At 36.5% G+C, this 24,480-nt stretch overlaps 1 protein-coding gene and 1 long non-coding RNA gene across 2 annotated transcripts in view; one reads left to right on the plus strand and one right to left on the minus strand.

The window, feature by feature from the left end:
- LOC133661298 (neuron navigator 3-like) overlaps positions 1–24,480 on the plus strand; it is a 396,870-nt gene that overhangs the window by 145,170 nt on the left and 227,220 nt on the right. The window lies entirely within an intron of this gene.
- On the minus strand, positions 21,175–22,174 carry LOC133662350 (uncharacterized). The gene is made up of 3 exons (XR_009828094.1): positions 22,109–22,174; positions 21,299–21,347; positions 21,175–21,217 (listed from the first exon to the last, which is right to left on the minus strand). It is a non-coding gene; the product is annotated as an uncharacterized LOC133662350 (long non-coding RNA).

The raw sequence follows: 24,480 nt of genomic DNA on the forward strand, positions 1-24,480 counted from the left end.
TTGAACCTTGGGTTCAGTTCAAAACTTGGGATTCCTAAAAAACACTCCTGTTGTATCGTATAGACCAGGGTTGTCCAAACTACGGTCCTAGTTTAATGAGGGATCTGGACCGCGGTGTGAACTCCAACTTAATTTGAAATATCTGACAGAAAAATGGCCAATTCATTTCCAATGGTAAAAATGTCCCGGAAAACCTGGAATTCTGGGAAATCTGGGGATTTTTGGAATTAGTCAAGGGAAAGCCCGTTTAAAGTCTGAAGTTGGAATGGTTTGAATCGGGTGAAAAATGTGGAAATGGTGGAAGTTTGAAAAATGGCCAATTCATTTTGAATGGGAAAAATGTCCCGGAAAACCTGGAATTCTTGGAAATCTGGGGATTTTTGGAATTTGTCAACGGAAAGCCCGTTTTAAGTTTGAAGTTGGAACGATTTGAATCGGGTGAAAAATGTGGAAGGTAGAGCGCGCCAAAATCTGGAGAAGAAGAAGGAGAAGAAGAATTGTTTGAATTGGTTGAAAAATGTGGAAATTTGAAAAAAGGCCAATTCATTTTGAATGGGAAAAATGTCCCGGAAAACCTGGAATTCTGGGAAATCTGGGGATTTTTGGAATTTGTCAATGGAAAGCCCGTTTGAAGTTGGAACGGTTTGAATCGTGTGAAAAATGTGGAAATGGCGAAAGTTTGAAAAAGGGCCAATTCATTTTGAATGGGAAAAATGTCCCGGAAAACCTGGAATTCTTGGAAATCTGGGGATTTTTGGAATTTGTCAACGGAAAGCCCGTTTTAAGTTGGAAGTTGGAACGATTTGAATCGGGTGAAAAATGTGGAAGGTAGAGCGCGCCAAAATCTGGAGAAGAAGAAGGAGAAGAAGAATTGTTTGAATCGGTTGAAAAATGTGGAAATTTGAAAAAAGGCCAATTCATTTTGAATGGGAAAAATGTCCCGGAAAACCTGGAATTCTTGGAAATCTGGGGATTTTTGGAATTTGTCAATGGAAAGCCCGTTTGAAGTTGGAACGGTTTGAATCGTGTGAAAAATGTGGAAATGGCGAACGTTTGAAAAAGGGCCAATTCATTTTGAATGGGAAAAATGTCCCGGAAAACCTGGAATTCTTGGAAATCTGGGGATTTTTGGAATTTGTCAACGGAAAGCCCGTTTTAAGTTTGAAGTTGGAACGATTTGAATCGGGTGAAAAATGTGGAAGGTAGAGAGCGCCAAAATCTGGAGAAGAAGAAGGAGAAGAAGAATTGTTTGAATCGGTTGAAAAATGTGGAAATTTGAAAAAAGGCCAATTCATTTTGAATGGGAAAAATGTCCCGGAAAACCTGGAATTCTTGGAAATCTGGGGATTTTTGGAATTTGTCAATGGAAAGCCCGTTTGAAGTTGGAACGGTTTGAATCGTGTGAAAAATGTGGAAATGGTGAAAGTTTGAAAAAGGGCCAATTCATTTTGAATGGGAAAAATGTCCCGGAAAACCTGGAATTCTGGGAAATCTGGGGATTTTTGGATGCATGCAGTTATGCCACCATCTTGTGGAGAACATGGGTAATTCAGATTAATGACCATGAATTGCACTTTAACATGCATGCAGCATTTTTATACATGACCCAATCCAAACAACCTTTCCCACTCATGTCCCAAATAAACCAACACAAAAAGTCAACACACATGGTCACACGTAACAAAACCTGCTCACTGAACTTTGTGGATGTTGTAATAAAAATGTCCAAGCACAACACATAATTCAAAATGACACCCATTTAAATCCACTGCAATGCATGATGGGAAAAACCCACGTTTGGCACATTTTAGCTGCTTGATGTTTCTGATTGATTACAAAACTTTCACATACGCTTAATATTCAATTATTTTAATTAATAATTATATATACACTAAAAAATTATATACATATATATATATATATATATATATACAAACACACGTGTATATATACACATACACATATACACACACATATATACACACACACACATACATACATACATACATACATACATACATATATATATATATATATATATATATATATATATATATATATATATATATATATATATATATATATATATATATATATATATATAGTGTATGTATATATATTAGAGATGTCCGATATTATCGGCCGATAAATGCTTTAAAATGTAATATCGTAAATTATCGGTATTGGTTTCAACCTCCCGATTTTCCCGGGAGACTCCCGAATTTCAATGTCCCTCCCAAAAATCTCCCGGGGCAACCATTCTCCCGAATGTCTCCCGATTTCCACCCGGACAACAATATTGGGGGGCGTGCCTCAAAGACACTGCCTTTGGCGTCCTCTACAACCTGTCGTAACATCCGCTTTTCCTCCATACAAACAGCGTGCCGGCTCAGTCACATAATATATGCGGCTTTTACACACATAAGTGAATGCAAGGCATACTTGGTCAACAGCCATACAGGTCACACTGAGGGTGGACGTATAAACAAAGTTTAACACTGTTACAGATACGCGCCACACTGTGAACCCACACCAAACAAGAATGACAAACACATATCGGGAGAACATCCGCACCGTAACACAACATAAACACAACAGAACAAATACCCAGAACCCCTTGCAGCACTAACTCTCCCGGGACGCTACAATATACACCCCCCGCTACCACCAAATCCCGCCCCCCCCAAACACGCCCACCTCAATACACATACATACATATATATATATATATATATATATATATATATATATATATATATATATATATATATATATATATATATATATATATATATATATACACACACACACACACATACATAAATACATACACACATACATACATACAGTACATATATATATATTTTTTTTTTTAATCCATTTTTAAAAAATTATGAATCTATTTTGAATCGTGATGAGTAGGAATTGTGGTTCAGATGTAATTTTTATTTTTTTTTTGTGCACACCTACTCTTAACCTCTTAACTTTTTTTGTCCCGGCGGTGCTGAGCTGCTGTTACAATACAATGTGAAGAATTCCATGGCGATGGCGCGTGAATATATAACATCACAGGAATGTTTGTGCAAGTGGGAGGTCTGTGCAGGTGTGGATAGTGGACTAAGTGGATCAAGTGGACCAGGGCCAACTAAGCAGCTGCAGGAGCGCAGTCCTGCACGCCACATGAGTCGCTGCAAACTTCTCAGCTAATCCTTTAAATCAGTGGTCCCCAACCTTTTTGTAGCTGCGGACCGGTCAACGCTTGAAAATTTGTCCCACGGACCGGTGGGGGGAGAGGTGTATTTAAAAAAAAAAAAAAAAAAAATGTTGTTTTTTTTACATAAATAAATACAATCATGTGTGCTTACGGACTGTATCCCTGCAGACTGTATTGATCTATATTGATATACAATGTATATATTGTGTTTTTTATGTTGATTTCATAAAAAAAAAAAAATAAAAAAAAAATTAATTTTTTTTTTTTTAATTTCTTGGTTGGGGACCACTGCTTTAAATGGTTATGATTTCCTGCTCACCGAAGAAGCAACGCCATCTGTTGGAACTGTTCCGGCGCATAACTGACGGATTCGGACTTTTGTTTCTTTTTATTTGACTTCTTCAAGCAAAAACCAGGCAGAGGTTTTATTTAACAAGTTTAATATTTTTGGGCCAATGCTACATTACATTTGAACAGTAACACTGGCTCAAACAATATTTGAGCCATTACCACTAGATGGAGTATGCATACCATAGCCACATCTCAAAGTTGCTGGAAGTCAATAGAAGAAATAATAAAGCATCATTACAAGTAGTTACTGATCATCATGAGAGCATAAACAGTTGATTTTTACCTCAAATGCTACCTGATTTTTTTCCCATTTGTCCCCTCACAGCATTAATATCACATCGTTTTACAATATAAGTTGCAAAATTTTGCGTACTCACATTACCATGCTATACTTTCGGCACTTTTGTTTAAAAAATGTGCGGTCGGAGGTGACAACTATACTAAAAAGCAGGGATATCAGAAGCATAATAAGGTGAATAAAATGAACCATTTAAATGATATTCAATTGAATACACTGCAAAGACAAGACGGTTTTTCCGGGTGTTGTTGATAAATGGCTTTGGCTTTGCATAGTAGAGTTTTAACTTGCACTTACAAATGTAGCGACCAACTGTAGTTACTGACAGTGGTTTTCTGAAGTGTTTGAGCCTATGTGGTGATATCCTTTACACGCTGACATCGCTTTTTGATGCAGTACCGCCTGACAGATCCAAGGTCACGGGCATTGAATGTCGGTTTTCGGCCTTGCCGCTTACGTGCAGTGATTTCTCCAGAGTCTCTGAACCTTTTGATGACATTACGGACTGTAAATGGTGAAATCCCTAAATTCCTTGCAATAGCTGGTTGAGAAATGTTGTTCTTAAACAATTTGCTCGCGCATTTGTTGACAAAGTGGCTTCATAATGCACCACACCTATTCAATGGGAGACAGGTCTGGACTACAGGCAGGCCAGTCTAGTACCCGCACTCTTTTACTATGAAGCCACGCTGTTGTAACACGTGGCTTGGCATTGTCTTGCTGAAATAAGCAGGGGCGTCCATGACAACGTTGCTTGGATGGCCACATATGTCGCTCCAAAACCTGTATGTACCTTTCAGCATTAATGGTGCCTTCACAGATGTGTAGGTTACCCATGTCTTGGGCACTAATACACCCCCATACCATCACAGATGCTGGCTTTTACACTTTGCGCCTAGAACAATCCGAATGGTTCTTTTCCTTTTTTTTTTGGAGGACACGACGACCACAGTTTCCAAAAACAATTTGAAATGTGGACTCGTCAGACCACAGAACACTTTTCCACTTTGCATCAGTCCATCTTAGATGAGCTCGGGCCCAGTGAAGTGTTTCTGGGTGTTGTTGATAAATGGCTTTGGCTTTGCATAGTAGAGGTTTAACTTGCACTTAAAGACTGTAACTCTTGGACAATTTGCTAACGCATTTGTTGACAAAGTGGTGACCCTCGCCCCGTCCTTGTTTGTGAATGACTGAGCATTTCACGGAAGCTGCTTTTATACCCAATCATGGCACCCAACCCCCAATTAGCCTGTTCACCTGCGGGATGTTCCAAACAAGAGTTTGATGAGCATTCCTCAACTTTCTCAGTCTTTTTTGCCACTTGTGCCAGCTTTTTTGAAACATGCCGCAGGCATCAAATTCCAAATGAGCTAATATTTGCAAAAAATAACAAAGTTTACCAGTTCCAACGTTAAATGTCTTGTCTTTGCAGTCTATTAATTGCGACTAATTAAAATGCAAAAGTGTGATTGATTTGATAAAAAAATGAATACATATGATCAATACCGGCCGATATCACTCATGGATGATCGGTATCGGCATCATACAACCCTGATGGGAACATCCCTCATAATAAATTTGCACGTTGTTTTTGTTGATTGGATTTTTTTTAAATTTTTTTTTTCCTGCGGCTTCCAGCTCGTAGAATGTCAAGCGGCGGGATCAGAAAGAGCCTGAGTCAGCGTTCCAGCAGAACATATTAAAAGTCTCGCTACACTAATCCTGCTCATTATAGACAGACATCGTTAGAAACCCACGCGGCCCGCGTCCTGGTGAATACAGATGAGCGTGCAAATTCATTTTCCCCCCCCGGCTCACGCTCGCGTCTTTTGTCTCGGGCCGCCTCGGCAAAGTGCGGGAAAAAAACCAAAAAAACAACACCCGACAACAAACGCGTCGTAAATGATGAATAGCGTTGCATAAATGAAGGGATGCGGCGCCCGTCAGAAGGCGCGTACTTTAGAGACATTAGATTTAACAACTCATGGCTTTATGTTCGAGTCCGTCACATTTACAGCATGTCGTGGATCATAATAAAATGGTGCACTTAAAGAAGAAGGAGAAAAGGACATTAGAATGACTTCTTGCTGCACGGTGGGTCGCTTTCCACTCATAATCCACACGAAAAGTTAGGGATATTAGGGGTATTTTCCTGACCATAAGGCGCACCGGATTATAAGGCGCACTGCCGATGAGCGGGTTTATTCAGATCTATTTTACCCACTCAGTGACCTCGTGGTTCGAGTGTGCGCCCTGTGTGTAGTGTTTTACTTCTTGTCTATCGCTCCTATTTTGGTGTTTTTTTCTCTCTTTTTTGGTATTTTCCCATAGCAGTTTCATGTCTTCCTTTGAGCGATATTTCCCGCATCTACTTTGTTTTAGCAATGAAGAATATTTCAGTTGTTTTTATCTTTCTTTGTGGGGACATTGTTGATTGTCACGTCATGTTCGGATGTACAAACCCCGTTGCCATATGAGTTGGGAAATTGTGTTAGATGTAAATATAAACGGAATACAATGATTTGCAAATCATTTTCAACCCATATTCAGTTGAAAATGCTACAAAGACAACATATTTGATGTTCAAACTGATAAACTTTTTTTTTTTGTTGCAAATAATCGTTAACTTTAGAATTTGATGCCAGCAAGACGTGACAAAGAAGTTGGGAAAGGTGGCAATAAATACTGATAAAGTTGAGGAATGCTCATCAAACACTTATTTGGAACATCCCACAGGTGAACAGGCAAATTGGGAACAGGTGGGTGCCATGATTGGGTATAAAAGTAGATTCCATGAAATGCTCAGTCATTCACAAACAAGGACGGGGCGAGGGTCACCACTTTGTCAACAAATGCGTGAGCAAATTGTTGAACAGTTTAAGAAAAACCTTTCTCAACCAGCTATTGCAAGGAATTTATGGATTTCACCATCTACGCTCCGTAATATCATCAAAGGGTACAGAGAATCTGGAGAAATCACTGCACGTAAGCAGTTAAGCCCGTGACCTTCCATCCCTCAGGCTGTACTGCATCAACAAGCGACATCAGTGTGTAAAGGATATCACCACATGGGCTCAGGAACACTTCAGAAAACCACTGTCAGTAACTACAGTTGGTCGCTACATCTGTAAGTGCAAGTTAAAACTCTCCTATGCAAGGCGAAAACCGTTTATCAACAACACCCAGAAACGCCGTCGTCTTCGCTGGGCCTGAGCTCATCTAAGATGGACTGATACAAAGTGGAAAGGTGTTCTGTGGTCTGACGAGTCCACATTTCAAATTGTTTTTGGAAACTGTGGACGTCGTGTCCTCCGGACCAAAGAGGAAAAGAACCATCTGGATTGTTCTAGGCGCAAAGTGTAAAAGCCAGCATGTGTGATGGTATGGGGGTGTATTAGTGCCCAAGGCATGGGTAACTTACACATCTGTGAAGGCGCCATTAATGCTGAAAGGTACATACAAGTTTTGAAGCAACATATGTTGCCATCCAAGCAACGTTACCATGGACGCCCCTGCTTATTTCAGCAAGACAATGTCAAGCCACGTGTTACATCAACGTGGCTTCATAGTAAAAGAGTGCGGGTACTAGACTGGCCTGCCTGTAGTCCAGACCTGTCTCCCATTGAAAATGTGTGGCGCATTATGAAGCCTAAAATACCACAACGAAGACCCCCGGACTGTTGAACAACTTAAGCTGTACATCAAGCAAGAATGGGAAAGAATTCCACTTAAAAAATGTGTCTCTTCAGTTCCCAAACGTTTACTGAGTGTTGTTAAAAGGAAAGGCCATGTAACACAGTGGTGAACATGCCCTTTCCCAACTACTTTGGCACGTGTTGCAGCCATGAAATTCTAAGTGAATTATTATTAGCAACAAAAAAAAAAGTTTATGAGTTTGAACATCAAATATGTTGTCTTTGTAGTGCATTCAATTGAATATGGGTTGAAAAGGATTTGCAAATCATTGTATTCCGTTTATATCTACATCTAACACAATTTCCCAACTCTTATGGAAACGGGGTTTGTACATTGTCTTTGTGGACGCCGTCTTTGCTCCACAGTAAGTCTTTGCTGTCGTCCAGCATTCTGTTTTTGTTGACTTTGTAGACAGTTCAGTTTTAGTTTCGTTCTGCATAGCCTTCCCTAAGCTTCAATTCCTTTTCTTAGGGGGCACTCACCTTTTCTTTACTTTTGGTTTAAGCATTAGATACCTTTTTACCTGCACACTGCCTCCGACATCTACAAAGCAATTAGCTACCTGCTGCCACCTACTGATATGGAAGAGTATTACACGGTTACTCTGCCGAGCTCTAGACAGCACCGACACTAATTACTGGTTTTCAAAAAATATTTTTAACCCAAATAGGTGAAATTACATCATCTCCCAAGGCACACCAGACTGGATCTCACAGTGGTTGAAAAACACCGGGTTAGAGTGTCCGCTATGGCGTCACATTAGTACCAAAAATCCAAGCGCGTAAAAACTGTTATCGCGCGCTGATTCTCCACTTCGTGCGCGCGCGCGACACCCTTTTGCGCGCGCATGGTGCCTTTGTGCGCGCACGCTGTCTCGGTCTGTGCACTGTCATGTTTCATTTTGGAACGTTGGGGGCGGGCATGCTTAGACCGCCCCTTCTTTCTGATTGGCTTTGAAAAAAAAATGAAAAAAAAGAAAAGATAAATACAACTTCAAGTAGGTTGTAAAAAAAAAAGGCAGATGAAGTGAAACTATAGCAATGCTTTTCTTTACACTCTCTCATGCACACCACACAGATACTCATGTTATGAGAAGTATATTGTTTCAAAAATATTAACATTAATTGTTGATATTTTAAACATCTTTCAGATTACATTGCTCGAATTCAAAAACCACTTTACTACACAAATATTAGGCCCAATGTGCAGGATTATTCTATTAGTATTAGTTATTTTTATGTTTTATCATATCTTAGCTTATTTTTATGTTTTATCATATCTTAGCCTATTTTTATATGGTCTTATTATATTTATATTTCAGTTTTTATTGTATTTTATTTTATTTTATAGTTTTTCATATTGTAGTTTATTTTTATGTTTGATTATATCTTATCTTATTTCATATTATTTTTGGACTTTTACCTGATGTGTATTTTAATTATTTTTAATCCATTTATTTGATCATCTAGTGCAGGGGTCACCAACCTTTTTGAAACCAAGAGCTACTTCTTGGGTACTGATTAATGCGAAGGGCTACCAGTTTGATACACACTTAAATAAATTGCCAGAAATAGCCAATTTGCTCAATTTACCTTTAACTCTATGTTATTATTAATAATTAATGATATTTATCTTTGTGGAAACACTGATCATCTTAATGATTTCTCACAATAAATATATATAGAAACAGATAAATATCAATATGCAACACTTTATTTTTATATTTTCTCTAAGTGCACATTTTTCAAATTGAACATTTTCAAATGATCACTTCTAAGACAGTCTTGTGAAATCACAATATCCCATTTTAACTAGCTAGCCACTAACATTTTTTAACAAATCATGAATTACTTTGCACCATGTTTGTACAAATAATAACTCATGTAAAATACAAAAGTCAACTCTCAAATTTGTAAATAATTCATGTCACACTTTGAACTGGACACCAAATCTGTTATGTTTCTTTGTCAGTTAGTGAAGACCAAGTCTTTAAAATATTTTCTTGGATTTTCAAATTCTATTTGAGTTTTGTCTCTCTTAGAATTAAAAATGTAGAGCCCAGATTGCTAGTAAATAAATAAAATTTAAAAAATAGAGGCAGCTATTTTTAGAACAGGCCAGCGGGCTACTCATCTGGTCCTTACGGGCTACCTGGTGCCCGCGGGCACCGCGTTGGTGACCCCTGATCTAGTGTTTCCTCAAAGAGCCCTCTGGATCTCCACGTCCAGAGGGTTCCTGTGATTGGCTATTGTCATTGTGTTGTTATTATTATTGTTGTTGTTGTTTGTTTACTTTTATGTACATGTTTGACTGTCTTCATGGGGTGTGGGTGTTATTTCTCATTTTGTTTTTAACTATGTAAAGCACTTTGAGCTGCATTTTAAATGTATGAAAAGTGCTTTATAAATAAAAATGTATTTTTTTTTTTTAGTAATAGTACCCTTACAATCACTCCAAAGCAGTTCAATAACTTACCTCTTTTTCAGCCAACATTTTTTTATCCACTTCTTCCTCCGTAAATCTTGATACATATTGACGATGACCCGCCCTGCTATACTTCTGATTGCTCAAAGCCAATCAGAAAGAAGGGGCGGTCTAAGCATGCCCGCCCCCAAAGTACCAAAATGAAACATGACAGCGCACAGACCGTGCGCACCACGTGCGCGCAAAAGGGTGTCGCGCGCGCGCACGAAGTGGAGAATCAGCGCGCGATAACAGTTTTTACGCGCTTGGATTTTTGGTACTAATGTGACGCCATAGTCCGCCCTGAGATCGGTAGGTCGTGAGTTCAAACTCCGGCCCAGTCATACCAAAGACTATAAAAATGGGACTCATTACCTCCCTTGGTATCGGATCGATACCTACATTTGTGGTATCATCCAAAACAGAAGAACATGTGATTATTACATTTGAACAGAAGTGTAGATAGAACATGTTAAAACAGCACATAAGCAGATATTAGCAGTAAATGAAAAGTGGATTAATAATCAATTTTTACAGCTTGTCCTTTATAATGTGTACAAAATGATAGGTGTATAAATGACACAATATGTTACTGCATACGTCAGCAGGCTAATTAGGAGTCTTTGTTTGTTTACTTACTACTAAAAGACAAGTTGTTTAGTACAGTGTTTTTCCACCTTTTTTGAGCCAAGCCACATTTTTTGCGTTGACAAAATGCGGAGGCACACCACCAGCAGAAATCATTAAAAAACGAATCTTAGTTGACAGTAAAAAGTTGTTGTCACAATTGTTGGATATGACTTTAAAGCATAACCAAGCATGCATCAATATAGCTCTTGTCTCAAAGTAGGTGTACTGTCACCACCTGTCACATCACACCGTTGACTTATTTGGACTTTTTTGATGTTTTCATGTGTGTAGTGTTTTACTTCTTGTCTTGCGCTCCTATTTTGGTGGCTGTTTCTCTTTTTTTGAGGATTTTCCTGTAGCAGTTTCATGTCTTCCTTTTTTGGTAAAGTAACGAGTAACTATAATTAATGACTTTTTAAAAGTAATTTTCATAACATTGATCTTTACTGCCTTCAGCAGGTTGATGTTTACATATAAGACAACAAGGAGCCTTAAAAGGGTAAAAGTAGTAAAAGGTACCCCAACAGTTAGCTCATATTAAAAAAACTATACACACGTTTAGGCGTGATTGTGGCAGCAGTGTTGTTCTTCTAGTAGCCAAGCTCTGAGATGTTTGGTAGTAGTAGTAGTAACAATAGAGTAATAGAAATAAAGTAGTAGAAACAGAGTAGTAGAAATAAAGTAGTAGAAATAAAGTAGTAGAAATTGAGTAGTAGAAATTGAGTAGTAGAAATAAAGTAGTAGAAATAGAGTAGTAGAAATATAGTATAAATAAAGTAGTAGACATAGAGTAGTAGAAAAAAGTAGTATAAGTAGAGTAGTATAAATAAAGTAGTAGAAATAGAGTAGTAGAAATAAAGTAGTAGAAATAGAGTAGTAGAAATAGAGTAGTAGAAATAGAGTAGGAATAAAGTATAAATAAAGTAGTAGAAATTGAGTAGTAGAAATTGAGTAGTAGAAATAGACTAGTAGAAATAAAGTAGTAGAAATAGAGTAGTAGAAATATAGTATAAATAAAGTAGTAGACATAGAGTAGTAGAAAAAAGTAGTATAAGTAGAGTAGTAGAAATAAAGTAGTAGAAATAGAGTAGTAGAAATAAAGTAGTAGAAATAGAGTAGTAGAATTAGAGTAGTAGAAATATAGTAGAAATAAAGTATAAATAAAGTAGTATAAATAGAGTAGTAGAAAAAAGTAGTATACACAGAGTAGTAGAAATAAAGTAGTAGAAATAGAGTAGTAGAAATAAAGTAGTAGAAATAGAGTAGTAGAAATACTAGTAGAAATAGAGTAGTAGAAATATAGTAGAAATAAAGTAGTAGAAATAAAGTAGTAGAAATAGAGTAGTAGAAATAAAGTAGTAGAAATAGAGTAGTAGAAATACTAGTAGAAATACTAGTAGAAATAGAGTAGTAGAAATATAGTAGAAATAAAGTAGTAGAAATAGAGTAGTAGAAATAAAGTAGCAAAAATAGAGTAGTAGAAATCGAGTAGTAGAAATAAGTAGTAGAAAGTGAGTAGTAGAAATAGAGTAGAAATAAAGAAGTACAAATAGAGTAAATGTAAATGTAAATGTGTTATACTTGTGTAGCACTTTTCTACCTTTTTTTTTAAGGAACTCAAAGCGCTTTGACACTATTTCCACATTTACCCATTCACACACACATTCACACACTGATGGTAGTAGAAATAAAGTAGTAGAAATAGAGTAGTAGAAATATAGTAGAAATAAAGTAGTACAAATAGAGTAGTAGAAATATAGTAGAAATAGAGTAGTAGAAATATAGCAAAAATAAAGTAGTAGAAATAGAGTAGTAGAAATATAGAAGGAATATAGTAAAAATAGAGTAGTAGAAATAAAGTAGTAGAATTCGAGTAGTAGAAATAGAGAAATAGAAATAGAGTAATAGAAATCAAGTAGTAGAAATCGAGTAGTACAAATAGAGTAATAGAAATAGAGTAGTAGAAATCGAGTAGTAGAAAACGAGTAATAGAAATTGAGTAGTAGATATCGAGTAATAGAAAGAGTAGTAGAAATAAAGTAGTAGAAAGTGAGTAATAGAAATAGAGTAGAAATAAAGAAGTACAAATAGAGTAGTAGAAATAAAGTAGTAGAAATTGAGTAGTAGAAATATAGTAGAAATAAAGTAGCACAAATAGAGTAGTAGAAATATAGTAGAAATAAAGTAGTAGAAATAGAGTAGTAGAAATATAGCAAAAATAAAGTAGTAGAAATAGAGTAGTAGAAATATAGTAGAAATAAAGTAGTAGAAATACAGTAGTAGAAATAAAGCAGTAGAAAGTGAGTAGTAGAAATAGAGTAGAAATAAAGAAGTACAAATAGAGTAGTAGAAATAAAGTAGTAGAAATAGAGTAGTAGAAATCGAGTAATAGAAATCAAGTAATAGAAATCAAGTAGTAGAAATCGAGTAGTAGAAATAGAGTAATAGAAATAGAGTAGTAGAAATCGAGTAGTAGAAAACGAGTAATAGAAATCTAGTAATAGAAATAGAGTAGTAGAAATCGAGTAGTAGAAATCGAGTAGTAGGAATAAAGTAGTAGAAATCGAGTAGTAGAAATCGAGTAATAGAAATGGAGTAGTAGAAATGGAGTAGTAGAAATAGAGAAGGTAGAAATAGAGTAATAGAAATAGTGGTAGAAATGGAGTAGTAGAAATGGAGTAGTATAAAAAGAGAGAGCCACCTTGAGTTGAACTCATTGACACTAGCAAGACAACATGAAATGTTTGGCCTTTGCAGCCTTTGAGCTGTAATTGCATCTGCTCTTCCTGCTGAGACTTTCAAGGCCCTCATGTGGGCCCCAGCTGTGGCCCACGCCCCACAAATGGCAGCCACTTTCTTCTTCATCAGCCAGACGCTTCATTAATAACCCGACCAGCGATCCCCGGTCTTCCTGACGGCCACTGGCATGGAGTCCCCGGCTCGTTTACAGCAAGCGGGCTTGTTCGGGGACAAATGCACGGCCCCCGGAAGCGTCCCCGGTGGCGTTTTGGGAGCCCGGTGGTTGGCAGCCAGCGGTCCAGAGAGGGCACAGGCAGATGGCCACTTTTCCACCGCCCAAGCTAAAACTGTTGAGGGACTGGAATGACTCCGAATTTCCTGCTGACAGTCTCGGTGCGGTGATGATGTGCGGCCACAAAGCAGTTAGTCCGTATCAGGTTGTCGGGGACGCGTTCTCACCTCTGCCAGATGTTGAGGTAGCAACTCAACTCTTAGTTTGAGGGAAAAAGAAAGTCCTGGGATTTACCAAGTAAGTTGTTTCCACCAGCAACAGCTGTTTCAGCAAGAATCCCATAGGAGGACACTTTACACCCCCCATCTTTAAAGCCCCAGTGGCACCCCGCCACAAATAGACTAAGTGTCCAGACTAGGACCCGCAGACTTGGCCCGCCAAGAGTCCTGATTTTATTAAGTAATGTTGCCCGCAGGGAAGTTGCATTCATTTTAAAGTCCAATAACTTTGTTGCTGCTATTGTGTCGTCATATAATGCAAAACATGAGCTTCTCACATCAATTACTTTTAATTAGGCTTTAAATGGAACCATGTGCACAGCATTACTTATATGACCCAATGCTATATATATATATACACTACCGTTCAAAAGTTTGGGGTCACCCAAACAATTTTGTGGAATAGCCTTCATTTCTAAGAACGAGAATAGACTGTGGAGTTTCAGATGAAAGTTCTCTTGTTCTGGCCATTTTGAGCGTTTAATTGACCCCACAAATGTGATGCTCCAGAAACTCAATCTGCTCAAAGGAAGGTCAGTTTTGTAGCTTCTGTAACGAGCTAAACTGTTTTCAGATGTGTGAACATGATTGCACAGGGGTTTTCTAATCATCAATTAGCCTTCTGAGCCAATGAGCAAACACATTGTACCATCAGAACACTGGAGTGATAGTTCCTGGAAATGGGCCTCTATACACCTATGTAGATATTGCACCAAAAACCAGACATTTGCAGCTAGAATAGTCATTTACCACATTAGCAATGTATAGAGTGTATTTCTTTAAAGTTAAGACTAGTTTAAAGTTATCTTCATTGAAAAGTACAGTGCTTTTCCTTAAAAAAAAAGGACATTTCAATGTGACCCCAAACTTTTGAACGGTAGTGTATATACAGTCATGCTCATAAGTTTACATACTCTGGGAGAATTTAGGATTTCTTGGCCATTCTTCAGAGAATATGAATGATAACACAAAAACCTTTCTTCCACTCATGCTTAATGGTTGTTTGAAGCTATTTATTGGCAAACAACTGTGTAATCAAAATGACAAACGAAAGTAACCAAATGACCCTGATCAAAAGTTTACACACCCCAGTGACTTTGATCTGATAACATGCACAAAAGTTGACACAAACAGGTTTGAATGGCTAATCAAGGTTCCAATCCTCACCTGTGACCTGTTTGTTTGTAATTAATGTGTGTGTATAAAAGGTCAGCAAGTGTCTGGGCTTCTGACAGACCATTGCATCTTTCATCTAGTGCTGCACACATGTTTCTGGATTCTGAGTCATGGGGAAGGCAAAAGAATTGTCAAAGGATCTGCGAGAAAAGGTAATTGAACTGCATAAAACAGGAAAGGGGTATAAAAAGGTATAAAAAGATATCCAAGGAATTGAGAATGCCAATCAGCAGTGTTCAAACGCTGATTAAGAAGTGGAAAATGAGGGATTCAGGTAGATCAGCAAATATTTCAGCCACAACCGCCAGGAAAATTGTTCGAGATGCAAAGAACAATCCACAAATAACTTCAGCTGAAGCACAGGACTCTCTGAAAAACTGTGGTGTGGCTGTTTCAAGATGCACAATAAGGAGGCACTTGAAGAAAAATGGGTTGCATGGTCGAGTCGCCAGAAGAAAGCCATTTCTGCGCAAATGTCACAAAGTATCCCGCCTACATTACGCCAAACAGCACAGAGACAAGCCTCAAAACTTCTGAAACAAAGTAATTTGGAGTGATGAGACCAAAATTTTACTTTTTGCCCACTCGACCATGCAGCCCATTTTTCTCCAAGTGCCTCCTTATTGTGCATCTTGAAACAGCCACACCACAATTTTTCAGAGAGTCCTGTATTTCAGCTGAAGTTATTTGTGGATTTTTCTTTGCATCTCCAACAATTTTCCTGGCAGTTGTGGCTGAAATCTTTGCTGGTCTACCTGAGTCCCTAATGTTCCACTTCTTAATCATTGTTTGAACACTGCTGATTGGCATTCTCAATTCCTTGGATATCTTTTTATACCCCTTTCCTGTTTTATGCAGTTCAATTACCTTTTCTCGCAGATCCTTTGACAATTCTTTTGCCTTCCCCATGACTCAGAATCCAGAAACATCTGTGCAGCACTGGATGAAAGATGCAATGGTCTGTCAGAATCCCAGAAACTCGCTGACCTTTTATACACACTCACATTAATTACAAACACACATGCCACAGGTGAGGATTGGAACCTTGATTAGCCATTCAAACCTGTTTGTGTCAACTTTTGTGCATGTTATCAGATCAAAGTCACTGGGGTATGTAAACTTTTGATCAGGGTCATTTGGGTACTTTCTTTTGTCATTTTGATTTAAAAAGAGTAAACAAAGTTGTTTGCCAATAAATAGCTTCACACGACCATTAAGCATGAGTGGAAAAAAGGTTTTTTTCTCTGAAAAATGGCCAAGAAATCATAAATTCTCCCAGGGTATGTAAACTTATGAGCACGACTGTATATATATATATATACATATATATATATATATATATATATATATATATATATATATATATATATATATATATATATATATATATATATATATATATATGTTATGGTTGGAGGGAGTTGACGGCACAGACACATGAATTTTATTATATATATTACAATATATATATAATAATCAATCAATCAATCAATGTTTACTTATATAGCCCTAAATCACGAGCTATGTGTGTGATTAGCTGTAGTGTTTTACCAAATGTTGAAACGAGGAGAAGGAACAAGGCGGGAAGGCAGTCCGTGGGGCAGGCAGATGACCCAGGGTGAGAGAGAGGCGTCAGAGTCCGTGTCCATGCTAGGGGTCGAGGATTAAGGGTGGCAGTCCGAAGGCAGATTGCTGGGGAGGACGACAAAGAAGAACAATGAAACACGGAGGGGGAAACGCAGAGAGAAAGAGAGAGAGAGAGCATAAAGCTGGGTTATCGGCTTACGGCACAGAAGACTAAGTTCCGACGAGGATCCTTGGGTCAACTGGTCTAAATACCGCTCGCTCTCATCAGTCCCAGGTGTTTTGATTGCTGCACAAAATCAGGTCCCCATAATGAAATACGTAGATGTATATATATATATATATATATATATATATATATATATATATATATATATATATATATATATATATATATATATATATATATAATAAGAGCGCTGAGCAGGAAATAATAGAAAATGCGAGAAAGTAAAAATAGCTGTCCTTTGAGATCAGGCCTGGCCCTAACCAATCTGGCGCCCTAGGCAAGATTTTAGGTGGCGCCCCCCCACATCGGCAGTGAAGTGTATATACTCACAAGAAACCGAATAGCTTTGTCTTTGACCTTTTTTTTTACTGAAAGAAAGCAAATTAACATATTATATGAGAATGTTATGATTATCTTTAACCGAATCACAGCAGTGCTCAAATTAAAAAACAGCATTCCCTCTCATGTGATATTGCTTAATTAACATTAATGATGTGCACTTTAACAACTAGGCTTACAACTATACCTAATATATAAAGGGGTGGAAAAGTGACTATTACCTGCAGGGCAAACATTAGCTAACCAGAAGGCAATAACAATGTAAACAAAAAACCCCTGCTTAAAAGATCTAATACAAATGTCCCTGAAGAATGTAAGGTGGGAGTACTGTAATTACCTAACGTTACATTATTATTTTCCATAACAATTTAGCCCCCTCCACAATATTAACCCGACGTTAAAGCAGAACAAGCTATTTATTGAATAGCAATTACCGAATCATGTAACATTAGCTTAATGCTAAAAAGCCAGGTTACTATCACATTCTGTAACAGACAAATAATTTCATGTAGGCTAACGTTACCTACCTGCTACCTCTGTCTTTTTCTCGTTTCTCCTCCTCTTCTTTTCTATTTTTTCTTCCCTGGGCACCTGACAGTTTTGACCGTTTTGACATTTTGTGTTGATTTTTTGGTGGTGACGTCCAAAAAGAGTCATGATACGGGAAGGGAGGGGGCGCACCGTGCGGGGGGAGGGGGGGCGTAATGTTGTAACAAATAATATTTCTATTAAATAGGCTTTACTTTGCATTTTACCTAACGTGGGATTCTTTTTTGTATTTAGAAATAATAGTACCAACTTTTTTTTTTTTTTTTTTTTTTTCTCCAACATTTGTGGCACTGGCGTGGCGCCCCCTGATGGACGGCGCCCTTAGCATTTGCCTATACGGCCTATGCTACGGGCCGGCCCTGTTTGAGATTATGGTAAATCTTACCGTTGCGGTGCCTTCAGGGACACTCTGGAAACTCTGGCAACTTTATTCAACACAATTATTGGTTATAACTCAACAAAAAAAAAGCACAGAGACAACAATAATGTTTATTAAGACTGAGACTGCGTATAAAAAGTGTCTCAAATCGAAACATACTAAAACGTGAACATATGGGAATGGAGGTATTTATACGTAGTATTTATCAAGGCCAGAAAGGCAGCAGGGAAAGTTGTGCACAGGTGGAAGTATCTCAGCAGAGTCTTTTCACTCTGTAAATGGAGCCAAAAATAGTCGAATGCCAGTTGAAACTTTTCGACTCCATATAATCCTGTAATGTGTGGCGCTTTCAAACAAGTTCTTGCTCCGCCACAGAAGTTGGCAGCGAGTGCAACCAACCACCTCTGCACCACGTCTGCTGCATGCCAACACACACAACTACAGCCAGAAGTGGATCCATACGGCCCCGTTCACCTGACACATGTGACGTGACGAATTGGGGCGTACGCTATCCACTTTAGCGCTGAGTGATGACTATCTTAAAAAGTGTTTTGTGGTAATTATAACTTTGACCCCAGCGTCAGTTGCTATGCAGAATGACGCTTTCCGTCCCCCGTCCCCTCTTCCTCTCACGCGAGATCCACCCATGAATGGGGCCATATGAATCGCTTCCCTAATTGAGTTTTTTTTTTTATAAATGCAAGGACGTTTATGTCAAAGTCTGTGTGTGCAGGACACCTGATTTTGTGCATATATTTGGTAGAGCACTGTAAACAATGATGCCTGGTGAGATACATTGAGGGTGTCTACAATCTTGCATGTCTTTTTATTTTGATGCAACGCATGCTGTAGTCCATTCATGACTGTACAATATCTCAAAGTAGGTTCTTACCAGCAGGATTATATATATATATATATATATATATATATATATATATATATATATATATATATATATATATATATATATATATATATATATATATATATATATATATATATATATATATGTATATGTGTGTGTGTGTATCAGTGGCGTGCAGTCACTAGAGGCAGGGGAGGCGGGGCCTCACCTGACATCATGGAAAGAAAAAAAAAGTAAAAAGAAAAAAAAAAAAATTAAATTGTTATATGTATCCAGTGATTATACTAAAGTTATTTTCCATTTAACTTCACCAGTTTTAGATTATTTTTATTTTTATTTTCACATTTGCCGTTCAAATACTGAGAAGAGACGGTGCGGTGATCAGCAGCCAGTTGAGGCACTTGTGCCTCACCATGGATTGCGACTCGGCTAACTGCTGGCCTGCTGTGCAGTGAGACCGTATTGCTATATGAATTATATTATACATTTCCATACTTTAGTTAGCTGAGGTATATAATGTGCAGTGTATTTTGTCAACAACTGTATGTGTGCAAAGTATTTTTAGTGCTGAGCATTCATAAATCTGCTGCGGAGACACACTGTGTGAGGCTCGTATCATAACCCCGCCTCCTGGTGCCAAGCCTCCGCCGCAGAATACACCCCCGACGGGAGCGCCGCGGCCACACCAACCAAAGCCCACACCCAAACCCTCCACGTGCAAGACCGAATCCACCCAAAAAAAGTCACTTAACAAGAAGCCAAAAAGTGCAAAAACAACAATGCTCGCGCTGCAGGAGCCGCGAACGACCGCAGGGACACAACATTAGGTACACCTGCACTGCAGGTTTATATGTTTGTAAATCTGACTGTGATGATGCAGTCGTGCCTCACCAGACATTAAACTCACCGCACGCCACTGGTGTGTATATACATATATGTATATATATATGTGTGTATATACATATATGTATATATATATATATATATATATATATATATATATATATATATATATATATATATATATATATATATTATATATATATATATGTATATATATATATATATATATATATATATATATATATATATATATATATATATATATATATATATATATATATACACTACCGTTCAAAAGTTTGGGGTCACCCAAACAATTTTGTGGAATAGCCTTCATTTCTAAGAACAAGAATAGACTGTCGAGTTTCAGATGAAAGTGATCTTTTTCTGGCCATTTTGAGCGTTTAATTGACCCCACAAATGTGATGCTCCAGAAACTCAATCTGCTAAAAGGAAGGTCAGTTTTGTAGCTTCTGTAACGAGCTAAACTGTTTTCAGATGTGTGAACATGATTGCACAAGGGTTTTCTAATCATCAATTAGCCTTCTGAGCCAATGAGCAAACACATTGTACCATTAGAACACTGGAGTGATAGTTGCTGGAAATGGGCCTCTATACACCTATGTAGATATTGTACCAAAAACCAGACATTTGCAGCTAGAATAGTCATTTACCACATTAGCAATGTATAGAGTGTATTTCTTTAAAGTTAAGACTAGTTTAAAGTTATCTTCATTGAAAAGTACAGTGCTTTTCCTTCAAAAATAAGGTAATATATATATATGTATATATATATATATATATGTGTTTGTATATATATATATATATATATATGTATATATATATATATATGTATATATATATATATATATATATATATATATATATATATATATATATATATATATATATATATACACACATACATATATATACACATACATATATATACATATAAACATATATATATATATACATACATATATATATATATACATGCATATAAACACACATATATATATATATATATATATATATATATATATATATATATATATACATACATATATATATATATATATATACATACATATATATATATATATATACATACATATAAACACATATATATATATATATATATATATATATACATATATATATATATATATATATATATATATATACTGTATATATATATATATATATATATATATATATATATATATATATATATATATATATATATATATATATATATATATAACTTAATTCCTTCAGCTATCATATCTTAGTCTTTAATATTTACCTTTTTGAATGTAAGACGACCCCATTTTTTTCTGGAAATATATCTATTTAAGTAGAAATATAGCATATCTTGTATTTAATGTCATCATCATTTCTTCATCACCTTTCTTGAGTAACATTGCTACCTTTTGGAGCGGGTCTTTCTGTGGGTTGCGGCTGCGTCTCTCCGGGTCACTGGTGTGTGTGTGAGTGACAGGAAGAAAAGCTTAAGGGAAGTCGTTTGTTTTGCATGAATATATCCCAAGACCCCCATCAGTCTTTTTCTGTTTTTTTTAAGGAAAAAAGTGCCACATTTGTGTCAATAGGTTATTTATTCAATTCAGTCTCATTATCATCATCATCATTTCTTTTTATTCCTTTCATGAAAATGCATACAGGGTCTCATATGCGCTACATTTACTCCGTTACATTTAATTAAGTCACTTTTTGGATGAATTGTACTTCTCAGAGTAGTTTTAATGCAACACACTTTTTTTTACTTTTACTTGGGTATTTTCATTTATTTATATCACCATTATTTATAAATACCGCTTGCAAAGACGTATTCTTACGTCAGGGCACTGTCACGTGACTCTGTTTGACCAATCCAACGTAAAGCACAAGTGACGCATGAAAACCATTCCACCAATCAAACAAGCACAAAGTACAGCTTATATGAAGCCGGAACAGGTCAGGATGTTTAAAGTTGATGATAAATTATTAACGTACTTGTTTAACAAGTGTCAGAATGTTCCTAAAAGAAGACAATTTAATCACGTGACATGACGTCACCGCATCCCGGCTGTTTGAGACAACTGGTAAGCAGAAGCCTCCTAAAGCAGTTGACTAGAAAAAACGATCTTTTTGTATGTCTCTGATGATCCTAATAACCACAAGTGTCATTTAAACACGTTAAAACATTAATAACAACATCGAATAGCAGTGGAAAGTCGTACTTATCTGTCAGATCCGGAGCTTGAAAGTCAATAGCGCTAGCCTATTAGCATGTAGCATTATCTTCTTCTACTTCCGTCTAACATAGCTAAACAAGCAGAAATGACCACAGTCGCCCCCTACTGTAGGAGAGGCGCACTGCGCATGGCCAACAGTCACATTAGAGGTAAGAGCATGGAAACGACAACTTCACATTTTGCTGTATAATTGGAAAAAAAACGAATTATGTGACAAATCAGACTAAATTAGAGCATGGAAATGTACTTCAATGGTTACTTTCAAATAGGGCTGCAACTAAAAACTAATTTGATAATCCATTATTCTGTCGATTATTGCTTTGATTAATCGATTAATAATCGGATAAAAGAGACAAACTACATTTCTATCCTTTCCTGTATTTTATTGAAAAAAACTGCATACTGGCACCATACTTATTAGGGACCGAGTCCCTTTGGGACAGAGGACCCTATTGTAATTCTAGCATTTTATTATTATACCGCTGCCTCTTTGAGCTGTAATTTGACCCCCTTAACATGCTTCAAAACTCACCAAATTGGACACACACATCAGGACTGACGAAAATTGCCATCTAATCAAAAAAACAAACCCCAAAACTCAAAATTGCGCTCTGGCGCCCCCTAGGAAGAAAACACAGACACAACTGCCTGTAACTCCCGGCAGGAATGTCGTAGAGACATGAAACAAAAACCTCTATGTAGGTCTCACTTAGACCTATATTTCATACACTGACAACCCCCAGCAAAAAAATCAACAGGAAGTTTGCAATTCCCCTTCAAAACAAAAGTTGTGTAAAAACAGTCACCTTTTTTCAAACAGTATCTCCTCTGAGCGCGTTTGTCGTGTCGGCTTCAAACTAGCACAGGAGAGAGATTGAACCCTTCTGATTAAAAATTGATGAAAGAGTTTTAATTACTGCTCTGGTTTAGATTTTATGAGCCCTCAAAGTCGGTCCCGTCCATCGCTGCTTGCAGCTTTAATTTTGATTATTGTTTCTCAGCTGTTTGTAAATGTTGCAGTTTATAAATAAAGGTTTATACATTTTTTTTTAAAAGTAGCCTCTGCGCATGCGCATAGCATAGATCCAACGAATCGATGACTAAATTAATCGCCAACTATTTTTATAATCGATTTAATGGATTAGTTGTTGCAGCCCTACTTTCAAACTAATAAAAAGAACATTAATATTATGTTATGTAAATTGTGTCAGTAGAAATGTTCACATTTCACCCTCCAACAATTGAACTTCTAACTGCAGTAAATTGTAGATGTTTGATTATATTTTACACACACACACACACACACACACACACACACACACACACACACACACACACACACACATACACACACACACACACATTCTTGTATTTCTTACCTTCTTGAGACCTCCGGAAAAAATGCCTACCTCTTTATTACCCCCCTTTCTAGATATATAAAGATGTGTATTTACAACATTAATAATATATACATACTATGCAAATATGAAAAAGCTTGTTGTGAAAAATGAGTTGGGATTTCACAAGAGAAAGGTCACAATTTCACAAGAAAAACTTAGAATTTTGGCAGTATTTTTTTTTAAAAAGTCGTAATTTTACTCAACGCAAGTCAACATTTTACAAGAAAGACTGAACATTTGTGCAATGTTAGGATAAAAGTTGGAATTTCACTCAACAGTCCCAATTTTACGAGAAAAGCTTAACATTTTGGCAATTTTATGAAAAGGGTCGTAATTTTACTCGACAAAAGTCACAATTTTATAAGAAAACTTTAACATTTTGGCAATATTATAATAATACTCAGAATTTTACTTGATAAAAGTCAAAATGTTACTAAAAAAATTGGCAATATTTTACAAGAACAACAAAAAAATTGGCAATATTTTACAAGAACGACAAAAAAATTGGCAATATTGTGATACAAGTCAGATTTTTATATGACAGTCACCTTTTTGCATTAAAAAGTAAAAATTTTACGTTAAAAAAAGTCATAATTTTACATTGAAAAAGTCATAATTTTACTCAAAAAATGTCACCGTTTTACAAGAACAACAAAACATTGGCAATATTGTGATACAAGTCAGATTTTTATACAACAAATGTCACCTTTTTGCATTAAAAATTTATAATTTTACATTAAAAAGTAATAATTTGTCCAAAAATGTCACTGTTTTACAAGAACAACAAAAAAATTGGCAATATTGTGATAAAAGTCAGATTTTTATGACAAATGTCACCTTTTTGCATTAAAAATTAATAATTTTACATTAAAAAGTAATAATTTGTCAAAAAATTTCACTGTTTTACAAGAACAACAAAAAAATTGGCAATATTGTGATAAAAGTCAGATTTTTATA

The sequence above is a fragment of the Entelurus aequoreus genome, linkage group LG12 (assembly GCF_033978785.1).
Source record: "Entelurus aequoreus isolate RoL-2023_Sb linkage group LG12, RoL_Eaeq_v1.1, whole genome shotgun sequence".
NCBI classification, from domain to species: Eukaryota; Metazoa; Chordata; class Actinopteri; order Syngnathiformes; family Syngnathidae; genus Entelurus; species Entelurus aequoreus.